Below are 21508 nucleotides of genomic sequence, written 5' to 3'. Positions count from 1 at the left end.
CATGCCTTTATAATACTGCCTTTAAGGTTGAATTAGTTGTGCTACAGATCTGGTAAAAACAAGGCCAGAAAGGGTATTTTCCTTCTCAAATGTCTTCTGAACACTTATCCTTTTGTATTACTGAACGTTAGCTATAAGACTCAATCACCCCCGGAATGCAATAGTCCTGTATATTTCCTCTTTATTGTATGTATAACTTTTTCCCACTTAAACACATTCACCCTACATTTATTGGGCAGCACAGCCAAGAACAAAAAGGCTTCAAGGCACTGCACATTCTTTAGGAAATTCAGTAAACTCTTTTCAAGATCTTTTTTAATACAGTGTTTATGATTGCTTTTTCTCCTCCAGTTACTCTAACTCTTACAGAGAGTTGAATTCATTGCTGAGAGTCGATCATAAAATTTTAGTTATGTGGAGGTGGCAAAGAAAGGCATACTTGAAGTAAGTTCAATAAGGGAATAACTAATTAAAAAATAAAAGCAATGGAAACACAAACACTGTCAAACAACTTTCTTCCTGGTCAACCTTGCCATAGGTAGCTAGGTGTTTCACTGCTAGAAAGCCTAAAAAGCGATGACAAAATGTCTATGAAATGGAAAATAACAGATAGGTTAAGAAACGGTGTAAATAGTGTCTTCTATTAGCTTCCGACTTGCACAAGTAATTCAGGTACATACAGGAGTGATGCTGCTTTCCAGAACTTTTAGACATAAGAGAAAACAAGAAAGGTATTTACCCAGATAAGTTACACTGGTAAACAGTAAATAAACATCAAGAAACAGAAAAAGTTACGTAAGATTTATTATGACTTTAAAACAAACATGGTGAAATGTAATTTATTAGAAAAAAAATCTGCTTACCTCTGATTTTTTTCCGATAGATCTTCTTGTCTCTTCTTCTAGTTCCTTTTGTCTCCCAAGGTGGTTGTTCAAAATTCCTTCTTGAAGGGCTCTGGCCCTCTTTTCCTGAGAGCGCTGTCTCTGTGTTTCATCACGTTCCTCTTCAACCTGCAGTAATACAATAAAACTGCTTGCATCTTAAGAAAAAACAGAGCTAGCAATACATCTTCCCATTCTCCCTTGCATACTTGAAAACATTTTTGATTCCCCACCGTTATGATAATCCACCTATAAATAAATAAATTTAAATTTTCTTATGAAAATTTAAGAAGGCGAAATACAGGATGTTTTGTAGTAATTCAAAAAAAGGTCAGGCTTTGCCTGAAATACAAATGAAACCTAAATTTTGAAAAAGGAAAAAGGGAATAATAAACTGCAAAGCAAAAAAAAAAAAAAAACAACCACCCAATTGTGAACCAACTGTACTCTACTGTTCTCAAAATTTGACAACTGTTATCCAACGCCTCTTCCGTGAACAAAGCGCCTCCTTCTCTAGGCATACTGGAATACAATTGAAAAGAAGCAGAAAATAAGACAAAGAGTTTAATTCATTATTTAATAGACCTGTTTCAAGAGCTTTCTCAGTGTTCTTAACTCCATTTCTAAATTCCTAGACTGTAACTCAAGTTTCTGTTTCTCCTCCATCTCTTTACAACATTGATCTTCTTTCCTTCGGAGGTCTTCTCTCCTTTTCTCACACAGCACTTCTACTCTGAGCCTCTTTTCTTCTTCTTGTTTCAAAGAAGATCTGGGATTTAACGGAGTATTTGAGAAACAAAAGCACTGATATAAAAGTAGATATTCCACATGATGAACTTGCAGAGACAACTCACACCATAAAAAATGTTAAACGTTTTCAGAGTTCATATTTTTACTGTACTTTTCAACTTTTTAAAGAATTCTAACTTCATTCCATTGTGCATGGTATCAGTTGTACAAGATACAGAAAAAAACCTTTGAGTGATTTATCAGTTATTTTTAAATTTGTATAGGGAAACACACACCAGTGTGCACACTTCTATAATAAAATTAAAAAAATCCATCTTCATATTACAGCCATTTTGCTGAAAAAGGAGTTTGTTGTCTCATCAGATCAAAGCATCGTAAACTTTTACTATGGTTAGTATACATTTTCTTAGTATACTGAGCATTGCCTACACATTACGGATTCAGTGACCAGAAGCAATACTGGTGAATCAGCACGCCACTTACCTATGGCAGACCCAACAATTTTTCAGCAAGCCTTCTGTAAGTCTAAAACAACTGCTGACCACAGGCAGAACAAGCAGCTTCTGTTTACTCCAGAAGGATGTCAGTGTTCAAAACCAGATTCAGAAATGCATGGGGTTTAAGCTGAATACGATTAAAAACAGTTTTAAACCCCAGTCGGATCTACCTCTGGGAGAAACTACAGCAATTTCATTTTGAAGCTGACTTACAAGGAAAGCCTTATGGAAGGTCAGCTTCTTTACCAACTGAAACAATCAGCAATAAGCACTGGCATGGTAAAAAACGGTCCATGGTGTGCCCACGGTACCCAAACAAGCAAGCAGCTTTCTGTTTGATCATTATTTTGACTATTTTTTCCCATATACTCGCAACAGTGAACAAAAAAAAAAATTTAAAAAATCAAGTGTCAGCGTAAGGGAAGAACTGCCAATTGAAAGCCTGCTTTAGAAATTCTGCAAAACAAGAATCAACCACCACTAAAATTACTTGAAAGACTGACAGAAACATTTGTATTTGAATGGCGTATATTGCAAGGAAAAAGCTTTACATGTAATTTCTAGGGTAATTTCGCAAAAAGTGTAACTTTTAAAGTATAAATTTAACGCTGCTTGGAGAATTCACTTAGAATGAAAATACTACTTCTTTATACTTGACAGATGCTTGAGGATTTTGAACACCTGCTGAAGTCAAACCCAGGCCAAGCTGGGACCGGCCTCGTCTTCCTCGTACTCCCCTCCCCCGCGCTGGGAGGCCCAACTCCCCCAGGCCCAGCTCCCGCAGCCTCCCCTCACAGGGCTGGTGCTCCTGCCCCCGCGCCAGCCCGGCATCTCCCTGCCGACCTCACACGGGCTGGGCAAGATCTCCTGGGCTGGGCGGCCAAAAACCGGACCCCGGGCTCGAGACACAGCTCAGCAAGCCCTGAGGAGGGGTGGGCACTCACTGCCCCCAGTGCCCTGGCACTGCTGCCCCCCAGACAGCCCAGGCCGCTGCGGGCCGCCCCAGCTGCCAGCTCACGGTGGCTCCTGCTGAGCTCGCTCTCTGCCTGGGCCGCCTGGCCCTGCTGGGCCAGCTCCCCAGCCACGCCATCCCACCGGGGATCACCACGAGGAGATCTCCCCTCCCAGGCCAGGGCTCTGCAGTTGTCCTTGCTCAACTGCCTACGGTGCCTGCTGGCCACCCCTGTCGGACGTGATGTCAACAGCGATGAGAAACCTCACACCTCCGGGTCTAGCTCAGGAGTGTGGGGAAAGGGGCAATCCCAAACTTGACCTTTCCAACAAACAAACAGGTAAGCAAACAAATGCTCTAAGCTCTGGTTTGACTTGCACTGGGTGGAGTTACCAGAAATCCTAGTATTATAGGCCAACTGAAGCTGCGAGGACAAAACGAAAAAAAAACCCACACCCAACCATCTCTCAGATCTCTCTTATAAATCTGATTTCCCCGTACACACTCTCTTGCTCTTTTCTTGCTAGAAAACAAAGTTAGAACAACATCCAGAAGACTGTACATGGAGCTGGTATCCGGACGTTTTTCCCCTCTCACATTATGTACTTCATAGCATAACTGGCCCACGGGATTCAAAAAACCCAAACCCAAAAGACTGGAAACTTCTCATCCTGTTGCCTGCACCATCGGTGTCTTTCGGAACAAAACCACTGACAAGATAATACATTATCAGACCACAATTTACATACTTAAGGCTTTGGATACCCCTTTTCCATTCCGCTTCTTGGTGAGCCAACACGGATTTCAAATCTTGAGTCTTCTCCGCTCTGAACTGTGACTCCTCCCTTTCATCTTCCAATTTCCTCACTTCTCTTGAGAGCGCTTTATACTGATTTTTCTGACGTTCTATTCTCTGTTCATATTCAAGAAGCATGTTTTGCATTTTCAACAAAGTAGCAGAACCTGTTTTGAGACAGAAAAGACACAAAGCTGCACAAATACTGCCCAATGTATAAGCTGTTCAGTGCTTTGCTGTATTAGGTGCAGGTGGCAGGTTAGTGGGAAGGTCCCTGTGAGAAGCAGCCAGGGGTCGCCCCGTGCTGGCCATGGACGGTTTCGATGGACCCACCGCAGGGCACAGCTGAGCCTCTCAGCCGTGCTGGCAGCTCCTCAGGAAAAACAAACGTAGGAAAGGGCGAAACCACCACACGGGCAGAGAAGGGGAAAAGCATGTGAAAACCAGCCCCGCAAACGAACACCCAGGTCAGCGAAGGAGGAGGGAGAGGTGCTGCTCCAGGTGCCAGAGCAGAGATTCCCCTGCAGCCCCGGAGAGAACCATGCTGGAGCAGATACCCACAGCGCAGTGCTGCGGAGGACCCCGTGCCAGAGCAGGCGGATCCTTCCCGAAGGACCTGCGACCCATGGAGGGCCCAGGCTGGAGGAGATTTTCCCCAAAGGGCTGCAGCCTGGGGGAGGACTCACACTGGAGCAGGGAAAAGGGACGAGGAAGGAGCAGCACAGAAACTGCTACGTCCCGACTGCCGACCGCAGCCTCCCCGCGCTGCCTGGGGAGGTGGCAGGGAAGGAGCGCAGCAGAGCTTGAGCAGGGGGGGTGCCGACGTGTCCTTCTCAGGTTTGGGGTCTTTGTTTCTCACTATCCAAATGTATTTTAATCGGTGGAGTCTGTTTTGCCAGTGACAGTCACTGGGAAGTGACAGCCCTGCCTTCACACTGACCCACCAGCTTTTTCGCCCCGTTTTGTCAAGGAGGGGCAGTGGCAGCACTGGGGGGGGAGTTTGGCCTTCGGCCAAGGTTAACACTTGCCTAATGAAATTTTAGCATAGTTTAAGAGCCCTAGTAAGTGATGCTTATGTTTATATAATGCCTTGTGCACATATGCAAGCATCTTATGACAGTTGAAATTTGTTATATATATGTACTTATTATTTTTAAGCAAAGCCATTATTTTGCTGTACTCTTTGTCATTAGCTGTTGAGGGGGGTGCTGGTTGTGGCTGGGATAGTGTTAATTTTCTTCGCAGTCGCTGGTACGGGGCCATGTTTTACAGTTGTGCCGCAAACAGGGTTGGTAGCACGGGGATGTGTTCGTTATGGCCCAGCAGCGCCCACACAGAGCCAAGGCCTTTTCTGCTCCTCACCCCACCCCACCAGCGAGCAGGCTGGGGGTACGCAAGGAGCCGGGCCGGGACACGGCTGGGACAGCTGACCCCAGCTGACCCAAGGGATGTGCCATGCCACGCGGCATCATGCTCAGCATATAAAGCTGGGGGAGGACGAAGGAAGGGAGGGACATCCAGAGTGATGGCACTTTGTCTTCCCCAAGTATTTGTTATGCGTGACGGAGCCCTGCTGTCCTGGAGATGGCTGAACACCCGCCTGCCCATGGGACGTGCTGGATGAATTCCTTGCTTTGCTTTGCTTGCGTGCGTGGCTTTTGCTATTAAACTGTTTTCGTGCCGACCCATGAGTTTTCTCACTTTTCCCTTTCCGATGCTCTCCCCCACCCCACTGGGGTGGAACAAGTGAGTGGCTGTGTGGTGCTTAGGTGTTTAGGTGTGGCTGGGCTTAAACCACATCAAGGGGATATAAAGAAGAAAAAGCTCTTGCTGACTTTTGATGACCGCATTAGAAGGAGCTGAACTGTACTTTGCAAGAAACTGCTTCTCCAGCTCTGACTAGACAGAGAACCAATGATAACGTAAGGCACATCGGCTGGTAATGCAGGCAACATCTCAGGTTAGGTGACAGTTTCACAGCTTTTGAGGGGGATCTCTAGTCACAAAGAGATACTATATCAAAATATGAAATTAAAATACTTAGGAGTGCCTACAAAGAAATCATGTTTTAAGGGGAACTTGTAACAGCTGAAGACAGAGACTTGAAAACATACCCATATGAACCACGCTAAGCTCTTCCAACAGCAGCATAGTCTCCTTGTAGGCTGAAGCTTCTAACCGGACATCCTCTGAAGTTGGGTCAGATGAGTGAGTTAAACCAGGGCCATCAGTTACTTCCATTGGTATGCTGACCTACAAAAAATACAGTACTTTCTGTAATTCCACTGTCTAGTATTACAGACCATTACAAATGCAGGAATGATTCATTCTCTCCTTCACAGCCCACAGATTTGTCTCAAATACAATAAAGCTGCGTACCAGCAGCAATTTGTACATCTGGTTGATCACTACATAAACACTGCTCCCATCGAAGTGATTAAAAGCTGATAGAGACTGTTTACCAAGAAACTAGTTTTACAGTACCTCGTTCCTTTCACTCCTGGTTGTTGCTGCAGGTCTAGAAAACAGAAATATATTTCAGTACTGAAATGCTTACTTTGCATTATGAATAATACCTACCGTAGCTTTGAAAACTTAATTGCAGAACTGAATTAAACTAAAATCTGGCATAGTAACTTTGCTAGATATAGTTCAAGACTGAAACAATTATTGTGTGCTATTAATGTCTACTGGAAGGCTAATTTTTCCGCAAGATATTAAGCAAACAGTTGAAATAACTGTTCCCTAAACTTCACGCAAAGTGACAGAAATCTTACAGCTACAGACACGGAGCTATACGGTTACGTGCATTCCCTGTTTAATACCAGGGGTTCAGCTCCCTTCAGTACTGAGAATCCTTCTCCTACAGGTCAAAGAACTGTAATTTTGGATTCTCTGGTGTCCTGGGTCTGGCTGGGATGCAGTTTATTTTCTTCACAGCAGCCCACACAGGGCTGTGCGTTAGATTTCTGACCAAAACAGTGTTGCTAACACACCAGATTTTTAGCTAGGGCTGAACAGTGTCAACAACTTCTCTTTCGCACTTTGCCACAACCCACACAAGTAAGTTCAGGGTGGGCAAGAAGTCAGGAGGGAACAGCTGCAAGAGAAAAGGTGGAGCGGGGAGCAGGGCAAAAAAATCCTGAGGTACCTGCAGTGAAAAAAACTGAGATACCTCACCCTTTTTAAACACATGAAATACTTCTATGCCTGTGCACACACTCATGTAATTAATCAGAATTTGTGCACGTGACCTCATTGTTGACTTGGCCAGCATGTTCAAAAGCACTCTAAACAAAAGTGAAGTGTTTGTCAACACAAAGCGCATCAGGTAGTCACAGGAAAGAACAAGAAAGAACAAGAAAGAACATCAGGTGGTCACACGAAAGAACAAGAATCTTCATAGGCGTCAGGTTTACAAAAAACCTAAACACACAACAAAAACCCAAACTAGCCTCTAGCTCTCAGGCCAATTTTTATCATTAAGTAAGTTTTATTTTCAACATTCCTTATAGGCATACCTTCCTTCATCCTCAGATGTTTCACTGGAAGTGCTCTCATCCGGTACTTGACCATGATTGCCACTGGAAGAGCTCATCTGCTGATGAGCCTTCTGCTTTGAAGGCTGTCTTTTACTTTTCTTTGCACCTTTGGCATTCAGGGCAATTTTACTGCATTACACAGAAAGAAAGAAAAAAAATCACCAAGTGAATAGGTTTATAAAAAATATTTCTGTGAAACAGACATACTTAAGATGATGTCCAGAAACAACCGAGACAAAAAATATCTACAGACTTGACTGTAAAGATCGTGGAATATGCCCAAGTATTTAAAACCCTTCCCCTAGGAGTGAGGGGGACACGTGGAATCTGAGCTAGATCCAGGTTAAGCTGGACTATATCCAATAGCCACGGTACAGAAAGCACCTAGAGCAGAGATTCCTTTGAAGGACAGACAGAAAAAGCTCCTGCTTAGGTCTGCATAAAAATACGTGTGCCTTCTTTAGACTTTTGAGATTGGTTTGGTAATATCATCTTTTCCCCTCTCCTGACAAAGGGCATATTAACTTAATGAAAAGGAAAACACCAACTGCACGGAGATCACTAAAATCACCTAGAAAAGGGAGGAGTAGCAAACCCCAAGTTCCTACTTTTCTTTTCTAGGTGGCCTTTTCCTACAAAAACAACTGCTTTCTCCAGTCTTCAGTTCTGGTTTTGAAGATGCATTTTACCTCAGTGTTGACATGGAAATCACAGGAATTTAGGTGGGGGTTTTCTTTTGGTTTCCCCTTTTCTTTTTTTAGAGCAGGCAATAAATTTGAACCTCCATCGTGCGCTTCATTTTGTCAAAAAAGAATTTTTCTTCATTTTTTGAGAAGCAGTGGACTACTCACTATGGCTTTCACCACTGAGGAAACTACTTCAACTACCACAGTATCAGAAAACCTAAGACACTTACATAGCACTACAAATAAGAGCTAGAGATTATTTCCTTAGCTTACCCTTTCATTGGCACTTTAATCAAGTTTGAGCTCTCCCCAGATGAAAAACTCCTTTTGTCTTTTTCTTCTATTGTGTTTTCACTCTCCATTTTCAAACAGTCATTCTTCCTTACAGTAATCTTTTGTTTCATTTGCCGATTAGTGATGTTAATTAATTTATCCACACACTCCTGTTTTGCCATGGTCTGCACTTTTGAACATCTTTGTTTGCTTTTTTCCTTCTTAACCTATAAAAACAAAGTTAAGCTTCACGTATTTCTAGAAGACAGAAACACCACATCCAAGATTAATTCAGGGTTTACCCCTGAAATAATATAAAATGATCTTTTTTGTAATTCATACAGAAGCATTTTCACAAAATTACACTACAAAGTGTATTATGCCATTGAAAGTACTTTGAATTCACTCATGATGCAAGACATAACAAAAATACAGCCCTTAGAAAGAAAACAATAGTGTCTCTTAAAACAGGAACAAGAAAAAAGTGAAAACATTACTGATGGACAAAGCGTTAGGAGGACTGCACAATGTTCGTTGTAACACCACCAGAAAAAAATCAAGTGGATCTGCGAACAAGGAGAGGAAAGAAAAAAAGATCCCAAACCCACAAACACAACTGGTTTCACAGGAAAGAGGAATTTTAGTGAAAGGCAATGAAGACACACCACGCAGATAGCACAGCACATGAATTAGTAGTCAGGACCCTGTTTAGAAGCTATTTTCATTCTTTGATTCAGAATCAGAACTGATATAATTGTATGGATTTCTTTTAAAGGCAATGAAGTGATAACTACTTGCACTGGAACCAAGTGCCACCTATTGTTAAACTGGAACAATAATGCATTCCGTTTTCCAAAAATGGGGGAAAAGACAACTCTCCACTGCCCTCTTTCTTCACCAGTCACCTATTTCCATTAGAACAAAACCCAATTTGTAGGAACCATCTCCCCTTCGTGACGAATAGCTAAAGTGAGCAGCACCGTTGATCCGGAGCGAGATTAAAGAGTAGCAGGTGAACCACCTCTTCTGGCAGCTGTACCTTCTCTTTCTCCAAAGCCAGGAATACTATTTGCAGCATTCCTACCTTACCCTTAAATCTTCCCGTATCTTGGTTTAGTTCTTCATCAAGATTCCTTTTCAGCATGACACATGATTGCTGAGCACTTGCAAAAAGACTTTCCATTTCTGTTTCTCCTATTTTGTTGTCGATAAAGCAGTCCCTGGGAACATCATCACTAAATCCAGAGTCTTTTCCAAGTTCCCTCTCTGTTACAAGAAGTGCATTTTCACCACGTGTAGGAACTGTCTTATTTTAGGAATAATATTAGAAATGTCATCCAAAAGACTTGTTTTAAAGCTGTATCTCGGGGAGTATTCAGGACCTCCCACTGCATTTCTACTACTTCCATTTTCATTCTCTTCCGTTTCCATAGGAGGCGCTTTTTTTCTCTCTCTCCTTTTGCTAGAGGCATCTTTGTATCACTGATATTGGTTGTGCAATCTTCTTCATCTGTACTCCAGGTATCTTCCATGTTTGCATTTCAGTTATCTTGATCAGAAAGGACACCAAGACTCGGATTACAGTTTCCATTTTGGGTACTTTTCCACCTAGCATAAGTTTAGTATCTCCAAATTCACCTTTACTTTCTAAGTTGTTACTTGATTCTGTTGCATGAGACAAAACAACATGAGAACTCTTCAGCTCAGCACTGAAGCCATCTTCTGACATTTCTTCCACAAGGGAAGGAGTTTTCCCAGTTTCATGAATTTCACCAGGCAGCTGCTTTAGCTCTGCTGTAACATTTTTACAATTTGTTTTCAATTTCCTTTTCTCATTTTCAACTCACATTCTTGCATATCTTTCTTCCGAAGGTTTTGGACTTAACTGCTTGTCAGCACTGTGCAATTCCTCATTTTCTGCTGTGAAATTTCTGATGTAAAATTTCTGCCTTATCAGTGTGATTTTCATGTGCTGGTTTTTTCTATCAAGTTGGTAGTTTCTAAAATATATTTATCCTTAAGTAAACAGGTACAGACAGAAAGATTATCAAGAAAAAATATTACAGTTAATCTATGCAATTTCTGTTGCAAACTCATCCTATAATAGAAATAAGGCATTTTGAAAGCCATTTTCACTACAAAAATCAAGGGACACTAAATGAAAGGTTCACTGCACACCATCTTCTTAACAAGAGAAGGACTCAGAGTCAGCAGTTTCTTGGGTTAGGTTTGCCTAGGCATTAGGGTTGCTTTTACCTTTTAGCCTGCTTGCTTTCTGTAACCGCCGGCATTTGTCACACAGCATGTTTATTTTTCACGGTTTATTGCTTTAATACCATTTTTCATTAAACTGCCAACATTTTCCTCACCCACCCTCCTCCCTCCATCGCGCTCTACCGTCTGGCATTGCACAGTCCCCAGCCACCTAAGCTAACCCAACGGGAATGAACATGACAAGCTTTTTACCGTTCACCACACAGAGAACTGGCTAAGGGAGGATTATTTCTTCACCCAAGCTTCAGAAATAATAAATTCCACTCCAAGGTGCAAAGGAAAGGATTTATTAGGGAAACCTGCCTGCTCCTGCCCTCATCCCAGGAATCAGGAACCCAAGCTCGCAGGAAAACCGCACCACGCCTTAACCCTACCCAGCCCCCTCAAGCCCCTGTCCCCACGCTCTGTTTCTCAACAGCTCCGACTGCTTCTGCCCCGTGTCACAGTCCTGCCCACACGCCTCCTCGGCTCGTGGTGCCTTCTGAACAGGGCCTGCAGCCTTGGTGTCCCAGCGGGCTGAGACCCTCACGCTCCTCGCGCTCCTCTCGTCAGCCAGGCCCTGTTCCCCCGCGGCAAAGACCCCTCCGCTCACAAGAGGGAAGGAGCACCTCAGCCAGACACCACCTGTCTCACCCTCCCCCTTCCCAAGCTCACTGGCTAACTACTACCGCCTTGCAACAGCCTTAAGTCCTGCGCTTTGCCTGCTAGAATTAGGCACGTCCCTCTCTCGTGATGCCCGGCTGTGGGGTGGAAATCATTTGCTACGCTGTCCCTTCGGGTGTTCCAGAGGACGCCAGACCCCGCTGTGCAGCCCTGCCCCGCACGCCCAACACAAGCAGGACGCCTGCCTTATTCCCCTCTAGGATACCCTCTGAGAAACCCTTTTCAAACACTTCACGTGGCCAAACAAGAGCGTATTTTGCAGAGGCTGGGGAAGCCTCAGAAAGGTCACCACATCTCAAGGTGTTCTCTTTGATCCTTGTCTTACAAAGAGGAAGACCGGCATGTTTCATCAAACAGATCAGCCTATTACAGACAAATCTCCCTCTTCACTTGAACGTGCATTTTGCACAGGCAATAAAACCCGCATTTGCCCGCACTGTTTCTCAGCAGTGCACAAGAGGAAAAACACCCCTCAAAATTTAAGCAAACCAACTGAAAAAAAAAATCAGTGTAACAGCAAGCATCCGACATAGTGACAAGGATTTTACCCCACCATAAGAAGACTGTATCCAGCTTTCCTTCAGACTGTAACGCAGCCTTCACCTACAGGACGTCCCATAAGCATTATTCACTGACTGGTAAGTTTTCTTTACCTTAGTGTATAATACAGCCTACTGAATCAGACTGCAATCCAAAATATTTGGGTTTACATACCTGCACACCATAATATTCAATGCCATCCTTCATGTCTTCTTTTTCACCTGATGATGACATATGAAAGGTAGATCCCGAGTTCTCACCTGCAGTGAAAAACCACACATTTTTATAAACAGCATGACTTCATATTACTTACTTACACCTAAAGTGCATCTTGAATCACCCTACTTGTGACAACAATCTTAACACAAAATAAGAAAAAAAACTACATGCAGGACCAACATGGAAATCATTTACAAACCCACACAATCTACTGGCCCACCTATATTTCTCAAGTCCTCTGCTTTAGTCATCTTACAGTTTGAGTCCTCTCATGAAAGAAGTGCACGAAATGTTACTAAGAAGGGCTCCACAGCAAAATTTTCATGTTTACAAAAGCGGTTAAAAAGCAAACAGCATTTGATTTCAGTAAACTTGGTGGTCTAGCAGTACAGAAAAACCTTAGAAAGATTAGCGTCATCACCTTTTACCTCCTTTTTACGCTGACTTTAAACTTCTCTTAGTAGAATCATACAAAGCATGACAACTACTCAGCAAGGGGATTTACAAGCTCCCAGGAGCTTTTAAAGTTTTGCTTCCAGCTTACTAAACTAAAACTGGATACGCTTCTTCAGCTATTCTATCATACTTACACTACAAGCAGGACTGACCGTTTAGTAAAGGAGAAATCCTTCAGATGAGAGTTCTACGCCAACAGCAAAACTTCCCTGCCATTCTACACTCCAGATGCTCAAGAGACAGCGGCACAAACTACAGGCAGAAGCCCTTCACAACAAACCCTGAACTTTCAGTCACATTTTAGCTCCTAGGCAAAGCATAACAGCAAGGTATCAAAAATTAAGACGGGGGGAAAGTGCTTGGCCAGATCATAGCTTTCTCCTGCTACGTTATCATCCGAGAACGTTCAGGTGTTCAGACAGGTCAGCCCTAAACCACATACACTTTCAGCACTATGCCACAAGAACCCGAACCCAAGGAGATACAAACACATCCAAAGGACACACGCAACGCAAACAAGGTAACTTCCCTTACAACTTGCCAGCAAGCGCCGTGAGAGCTGGTGTTAATTAACAAATACTAAGCACTTCACTGCTATAGCGCGCACCCACACCGTAAGCGCATTCCTAAGGCAGACATCGATAAAAGCTCACTTCAGCCTATACGTGTTTACAGACAAACATTTAGTCCACCACGAAGTTACCAGTGTGGCGCTCCCCTGAAACAATCCGCGAGCGTGCTCCGTGTCTGTCTGCAGCTGGAAGCAACACACCAGGTGATCCTTCTTCCGGACTTTCAGAATCCGTCTGTAGAGCATAACACACGGGCGTGAGCATCGGTACAAATTCTCAACTCATTTCTACGCAAAATGTTCCTGCTAAGCCAACTTGCACAGCATGGAATCACAAAAGCCTTTGATCAGCCCCTTGGAAAGGGCACGTCAAGGCACAGTATATTGGAAAATCACAGCAGACTTGTGTGTTTTCAGATCTTGGGCAAAAACCTCACAACTCATCTAAACTAGTCTGTCACGCTGGCAAACTGCACAGCCGCAAGAGAGAATTAACACGGTAACTCGAGCTGTGGGTTGCGAACCCGTAACCGCAGGTCTGGGGGGGGCCCAACTTTCGACTGAACTCGTACCCGATACTCAAATTTGTGCTGATGTTCCCCAGGCACACGTCCTGCAGTGGGGAGCGAACACATTGCTACTCCCGGTTGCAAGGGCTGAACAAAGACAAGCAAGACAAAGCTTACAGAAACCAAGGCTCTACAAAAAAAAAAAAACCCCAAAACAACCCAGCAGCATTTGAGCCTTGTATTTTTAAGAAGCGGGTGGGGAAGAGTTCCTTCTTCCTCACAAGAAAAGTCAGAGGGCGTAAGCTACAGACTCTGCTCGCTTTCTTCTAACCCATTACCACAGACAGGAAGAACTAAAAGGGCAAACACAGCCAGCACGTGCGGTATCTCTGTTGAACATTACTCTCAAAAAGGGCCAAAACGGTAGAAAGGCTCTTTCCCAAAGCAGCTCATCGTCTAGGCTGCAGACCCTAAGGGCAACCACTGAACACGTCAGCGGAACAGAGTTGTGTGGTGAAAAAGCAACAATCCCGCCAGCCCCGCTGAGAAGCTCAGACTATTTTAAGCAGCAAGAAACTTCACTGCCGCAATACTGTACTAGAAACCCAACTGCAAGGGCCAGCTGCCACGAGACCCAAATCATTAGCTCGACCTACCTTCACCCCAAGCCTCGCTGAGCAGCTAGCACACAGCACAAGTATTTCAAGGGCCCCCAGTTACAAACATACAGCAGAACCAGGAGAAGGGGAAATAAGCCTCAGCCGCGGCAGGGCCCAAGCTCCGAGTGCTTCTGGATCTCGCTCCCCACCCCCGCCCCACTGGGAACCCCGGTGTCCTTCACAGGGAATACCTCAGAATCCCAGGGAGATTCAGCATCTTCCTCTTCCTCTGCTCCCACTGCAGTCAGGGCACCTACAAATGCAGGAAGAGGGGAGACACTGAGCCCTTCTATTTCACTCTGCTTTTCCCCATCACCCCTGCGCCCAAAAGGTGCACAGCGGTTCTGTTGCCGAGGACAAACTAAGGAGCGAGTGTTGAATTCGAGGGTTTCTTCACACCCAGCACACAACATACCACGGTATTTCCTTTGGATCGCCACCTCTTGCCTCCTCTCCAGCAGGAGATGGCTATGCACAAAGCTTTGCTGCTAGAGAGGGACGCAACATTCTTCACACAAGAAAAGCGAGCAAGACAGGAAGAAAATCCAGAAGATCATAAAAATACAAAAGGGTCTACTATTGATGAATCACAGGGCCAACCTCGCTTTTGGCATTTTCTCCTGTAGGTGACTCCTTTCACAAACTTTCATTGTCTATGTGCTACTCCTAGAAGCCTCTCCACCCAAGTACAGCAGCGGGTGGTCAGTCGGTCAGACAGATGGGGCTGCTCCTACTCTGCTTCCATGAAGGTACGCTTACCAGACTTCTTCTGTCACTTCACCAGTGTTCACTCAGGTCACAAACAGAAAAATGCAGGCAGCTTCCTACCATACAACTTGATATGCGCCATCACTCCCATCATGTAACACGGGCACCACAATTTTGCTTAGAAGATAGACTTAGATATTTTGTGGATGCAGGAGAGCTGTGACACCTCCCCTGTGCACAGCACAGGCTGAATGACCAGCTTTTCTGGTCAACCGTATCTGCCTGAAAGCTGGATAAAAGCAGACCTGCGAGCACCCAGGGTTTTCTTTTGTACGGGCCTTCTAAGGATGCAAGTCACATTCTCTGTTCAGAGTACGTAGGTGTCTTCGTCTTTCGGATTCTGTTTCAGAGTGCAGTCACTTCAAAATTAGGCGCCATGCTGCTAGAATGAAAAGCAACCCTTAACTCCTCTGCAGCCTTGCCCATCACGGTCAACGGGAAAGTTTTCAGCAGCAGCTATCTGAGCCTGAAGTCTCCCTTTTTCGGTAAGATTTTAACAACGTTGGAGCCCCTAAGAACCCTTTTCCATAGGGTTTAATCAATCTTGACGTTTCTGTATGATGGGTACAGAACAAGGAAGAAGCAGGAAAGGTGAAAGGCTACAGTGTTCTTCTACCTGCAAAATTCCAGTTCTCATCGTGTCAGTAACTCCAGTCCGTAATTATTTTCTCCAACCACTGGAAAAATAACTCAAAAACATCAACTAAAAAGATAAGGACTTCTCCCATTAGCTGTTGCAAGTAAAATTTCTTCTTTCCTTGGAGCAGTAATTCACGAGTCTATTTTCTGCCAACACTGGCTTCTATTGGCTTCTGTCAACATTGTGAAAGAGGATGACTCCTCGCTGTCAAGAGTTCTTCGCTTTTAGCACAGGGAGAAATTCTTAGTCAAAACACTGGCAGAACCCTACTCCAAGGCTTCTGAAGAGACCACCATTCAAAAAAACGTATATAAAAAATTCACAGGGTAAACCAGATTCCAGTATTGTTGCCTGTCATCTATTGCTACCATGCATTTTTAGTAACGGATGCCTGCAGTGCAGCGCACACAAAAAGATGCGAATCCCCCACCTTTTACTCTGTCTGCTCTTCTAGCTAGCATTGAAAAATGACTTCTGGTCATCTGAGTTCTTTCCAATTAGTCCTCACCTCTCCACTCTATTCTGAGGCTTCCCTCCTCATAAACTCTCTTACATAATGACTTTTTGCAGATTGCAGTGGACAGCAGCTACTCTTCTATACAGAAAACACGAGAACACCACTACTTTGCCTCAAAAAGAGATTTTAAGAATGTATTACTATGCGACAGTAACAAAGTAAATAGAATGGGAAATTCCAGCCCTCACTGAACATTTACTTGTGAAAGATACTGTACCTGTTCTCCAGATTTATGAAATCAAGTTGTCAAGGATGGCATTTCAACCCTTTTAGAGTCAGAAATATTTGTGCTGCAGGAATCATGATGCTTTGCCGAAGCAACCTAAATTCCTTAAACCCAAATCCAAACATAAAATGTTTGAAAGAAAGAAATTTTTACATCTACACCTACTTCTTGGCACCTGACCTTCAAGGTAACATATGGCTAAAAACCAGCATGACGCAGCTGAATAAAGCCACGCAGGAAGAACAGCCGACATGAAATGAGCCACGAAAAGGCAACCTTTCTGTGTCGGGAATATCGTAACATACTGGTCCGTTGTGGGGCTACGCTTCACATTACTGTGGAATACACGCATAACCAAAACTCAAGTTTTAACTGAACAACCTCTAACAAGTATTTGTGTGTCTTACCAGAACACCGTCACTGCAAAATAAAGGGCAAGAGAGGACCTGTTGCTTACCCATTGCAAATACAGGGGAGGGAGAAGAGCGAGAGGAGAAGGAGGAAGATACATCTCCTAGAGAGAAGTTTCATCTCTATTATTGTCAAAAGAACAACAATACTGGTTTTTTTCTTCGCCTAAAGCACAGATGCCAAAGAACTTGTAACTTCTAAGTAGAGAATACAAAGAGTTCCAAGTCCGCTTACTTTTCTGCATATCTGTTCACCTCTCTCTGGTTTATATTGTCAATAGCCAATTGCAGAAACTCTAAAACCTGAATGGCAAATTGTTTCTCATCCGATTAACAAGCGTGATTAATACAAAATACAACACAAATTATCAACTATACAAATCAATAAACCTCAGAACAAAGAAACAAAAAACCCCCATTAAGGTTACATACCCTCTCCCCAATACATAGCCGACCAGCTAGCCGCCTCAACTTTAGCCTTGTTTCCAAAGAAAAAAGAATTCCTGACAACACGCTGACACTCATTTCCTCCCATCTTGCCTCTCTTCCTCACCTCCCTCCCCTGCCTCTGAGCCTGCTGGTCATTTTCCATGAAACAAGAGAGGGAAGCCTCAGAGGAACGTGTTTGTACATGTTTCAAAACGACTGCCAGACAGGTAGAGATAAAGCCAGGCAAGTAATAATTCCTGCAAACTACAGCTACGGCACGAGCCCAAGAATTCCCCTTTGTGGCTCACCTGCAGCTCCTGGACAGCCTAGCCTACAGCCCCCTAGCCTGGAATCAGCCACAGCACATGCTCAAAGGACCAAGACAATCAGGAAGGGGGGGGGGGGTTTGAGCCCCTGAAAGAAAAGCAGACTTTCAGGACTGCCTGAAAAGGGGAGATGACAGCAAGTACGGTGTAGGAAGCGTACCTCATGGAAGGGTATGGACAGTGCTGAACAGCAGGCTAGAGGAGGGAGCAAACGCATACACCGAGGTATATTTCAGCACACCACCTGCTCCCGGGATGCCTTGCTAGAGCCATTAATTTCGTATTAGAAAGAAAATTGCAAGTACAATGGGTCTGTTCATAAAAGAACACTACAAAGAGATTGTTATGAACACCTTCAACATCTTCTGCGTGTCCTAAACCAAATTCCTCCAACAGATCCGCAAAACAAATCAATCAGATGCTTTATTAAATACTCCCGTCTAGAAAGATTACGAAGCTAAACCCAGAACTACATGCCGTGAACATTACCTGATTTCTGCTGCATTTTTTTAGGAGAGGTTTCATTCATTTCCAAAACAGGTGCAGGGGTCTTCAGCTATGAAAGACAACCCAATGACGACAAAAAAAAAAAAAAAAAAAAAAAAAAAAAAAAAAAAAAAGCAAACTTAAAGTAACTACATAATATTTAACGAGCAGGACAAGTAGTCAGTCTGACACAAACAAATACTTACCTGGGAATTGTCGGGGTTCTCCAAAATGCCTGGAGGTAAAAAAACGTTTTGGGAAGTGTTACTTCATTTAATTGAAGGTACCTTTCACTCCATTCAACATCAGCAGTTTCTACAACTAAGTATTACTCGCAAGCTTTATTCCATCGAGACTGCGATACTTAACATTCAATCCACTTCAACATCCAGCATTTGTATCGGTATACAAGAAATGGACAACGCACGCTTCCCATCGTGCGCCTTGGATTTAAGAAATAATACTCACAGAACTAGGACAATCCATAGGAAGCAGGAAGGACATGCTTGTTAACACAACAACAAGATCAAAATACTTATTTTGAGGAGCTGAATCCTGCCTTCTACAAAGATTATTTCAAAAGCCAAAGCTGGTCTGCTGTAACGAATTACCATAAAACAGGCCAGCAGCACTACGACTGCGATTATCCTACAAGTGTTTAATGTCGAGGAGTATTTTCCTTTCCATTGATGGGACAGAGGAAACGTGGGTGCGGACACAGACACCTCATACACATCATTCAATGAGGTAGAAGCAAACTAGTTCTTATCAGGTTGTTCGGGTCTAGCTTGTGTGGAAAGGAAAAAAACCAACACCTTACAATTGGTTGTAATCTGCATTTGTAGCACAGTTCCAAATATGTAATTTTTTAAAAATTTTTTGGCCAACATGGAAATCATTTACAAACCCACACAATCTACTGGCCCACCTATATTTCTCAAGTCCTCTGCTTTAGTCATCTTACAGTTTGAGTCCTCTCATGAAAGAAGTGCACGAAATGTTACTAAGAAGGGCTCCACAGCAAAATTTTCATGTTTACAAAAGCGGTTAAAAAGCAAACAGCATTTGATTTCAGTAAACTTGGTGGTCTAGCAGTACAGAAAAACCTTAGAAAGATTAGCGTCATCACCTTTTACCTCCTTTTTACGCTGACTTTAAACTTCTCTTAGTAGAATCATACAAAGCATGACAACTACTCAGCAAGGGGATTTACAAGCTCCCAGGAGCTTTTAAAGTTTTGCTTCCAGCTTACTAAACTAAAACTGGATACGCTTCTTCAGCTATTCTATCATACTTACACTACAAGCAGGACTGACCGTTTAGTAAAGGAGAAATCCTTCAGATGAGAGTTCTACGCCAACAGCAAAACTTCCCTGCCATTCTACACTCCAGATGCTCAAGAGACAGCGGCACAAACTACAGGCAGAAGCCCTTCACAACAAACCCTGAACTTTCAGTCACATTTTAGCTCCTAGGCAAAGCATAACAGCAAGGTATCAAAAATTAAGACGGGGGGAAAGTGCTTGGCCAGATCATAGCTTTCTCCTGCTACGTTATCATCCGAGAACGTTCAGGTGTTCAGACAGGTCAGCCCTAAACCACATACACTTTCAGCACTATGCCACAAGAACCCGAACCCAAGGAGATACAAACACATCCAAAGGACACACGCAACGCAAACAAGGTAACTTCCCTTACAACTTGCCAGCAAGCGCCGTGAGAGCTGGTGTTAATTAACAAATACTAAGCACTTCACTGCTATAGCGCGCACCCACACCGTAAGCGCATTCCTAAGGCAGACATCGATAAAAGCTCACTTCAGCCTATACGTGTTTACAGACAAACATTTAGTCCACCACGAAGTTACCAGTGTGGCGCTCCCCTGAAACAATCCGCGAGCGTGCTCCGTGTCTGTCTGCAGCTGGAAGCAACACACCAGGTGATCCTTCTTCCGGACTTTCAGAATCCGTCTGTAGAGCATAACACACGGGCGTGAGCATCGGTACAAATTCTCAACTCATTTCTACGCAAAATGTTCCTGCTAAGCCAACTTGCACAGCATGGAATCACAAAAGCCTTTGATCAGCCCCTTGGAAAGGGCACGTCAAGGCACAGTATATTGGAAAATCACAGCAGACTTGTGTGTTTTCAGATCTTGGGCAAAAACCTCACAACTCATCTAAACTAGTCTGTCACGCTGGCAAACTGCACAGCCGCAAGAGAGAATTAACACGGTAACTCGAGCTGTGGGTTGCGAACCCGTAACCGCAGGTCTGGGGGGGGCCCAACTTTCGACTGAACTCGTACCCGATACTCAAATTTGTGCTGATGTTCCCCAGGCACACGTCCTGCAGTGGGGAGCGAACACATTGCTACTCCCGGTTGCAAGGGCTGAACAAAGACAAGCAAGACAAAGCTTACAGAAACCAAGGCTCTACAAAAAAAAAAAAACCCCAAAACAACCCAGCAGCATTTGAGCCTTGTATTTTTAAGAAGCGGGTGGGGAAGAGTTCCTTCTTCCTCACAAGAAAAGTCAGAGGGCGTAAGCTACAGACTCTGCTCGCTTTCTTCTAACCCATTACCACAGACAGGAAGAACTAAAAGGGCAAACACAGCCAGCACGTGCGGTATCTCTGTTGAACATTACTCTCAAAAAGGGCCAAAACGGTAGAAAGGCTCTTTCCCAAAGCAGCTCATCGTCTAGGCTGCAGACCCTAAGGGCAACCACTGAACACGTCAGCGGAACAGAGTTGTGTGGTGAAAAAGCAACAATCCCGCCAGCCCCGCTGAGAAGCTCAGACTATTTTAAGCAGCAAGAAACTTCACTGCCGCAATACTGTACTAGAAACCCAACTGCAAGGGCCAGCTGCCACGAGACCCAAATCATTAGCTCGACCTACCTTCACCCCAAGCCTCGCTGAGCAGCTAGCACACAGCACAAGTATTTCAAGGGCCCCCAGTTACAAACATACAGCAGAACCAGGAGAAGGGGAAATAAGCCTCAGCCGCGGCAGGGCCCAAGCTCCGAGTGCTTCTGGATCTCGCTCCCCACCCCCGCCCCACTGGGAACCCCGGTGTCCTTCACAGGGAATACCTCAGAATCCCAGGGAGATTCAGCATCTTCCTCTTCCTCTGCTCCCACTGCAGTCAGGGCACCTACAAATGCAGGAAGAGGGGAGACACTGAGCCCTTCTATTTCACTCTGCTTTTCCCCATCACCCCTGCGCCCAAAAGGTGCACAGCGGTTCTGTTGCCGAGGACAAACTAAGGAGCGAGTGTTGAATTCGAGGGTTTCTTCACACCCAGCACACAACATACCACGGTATTTCCTTTGGATCGCCACCTCTTGCCTCCTCTCCAGCAGGAGATGGCTATGCACAAAGCTTTGCTGCTAGAGAGGGACGCAACATTCTTCGCACAAGAAAAGCGAGCAAGACA

Source organism: Falco biarmicus, unplaced genomic scaffold, assembly GCF_023638135.1.
Source record: "Falco biarmicus isolate bFalBia1 unplaced genomic scaffold, bFalBia1.pri scaffold_36, whole genome shotgun sequence".
NCBI lineage: Eukaryota > Metazoa > Chordata > Aves > Falconiformes > Falconidae > Falco > Falco biarmicus.
This window is presented reverse-complemented; position numbering follows the sequence as displayed.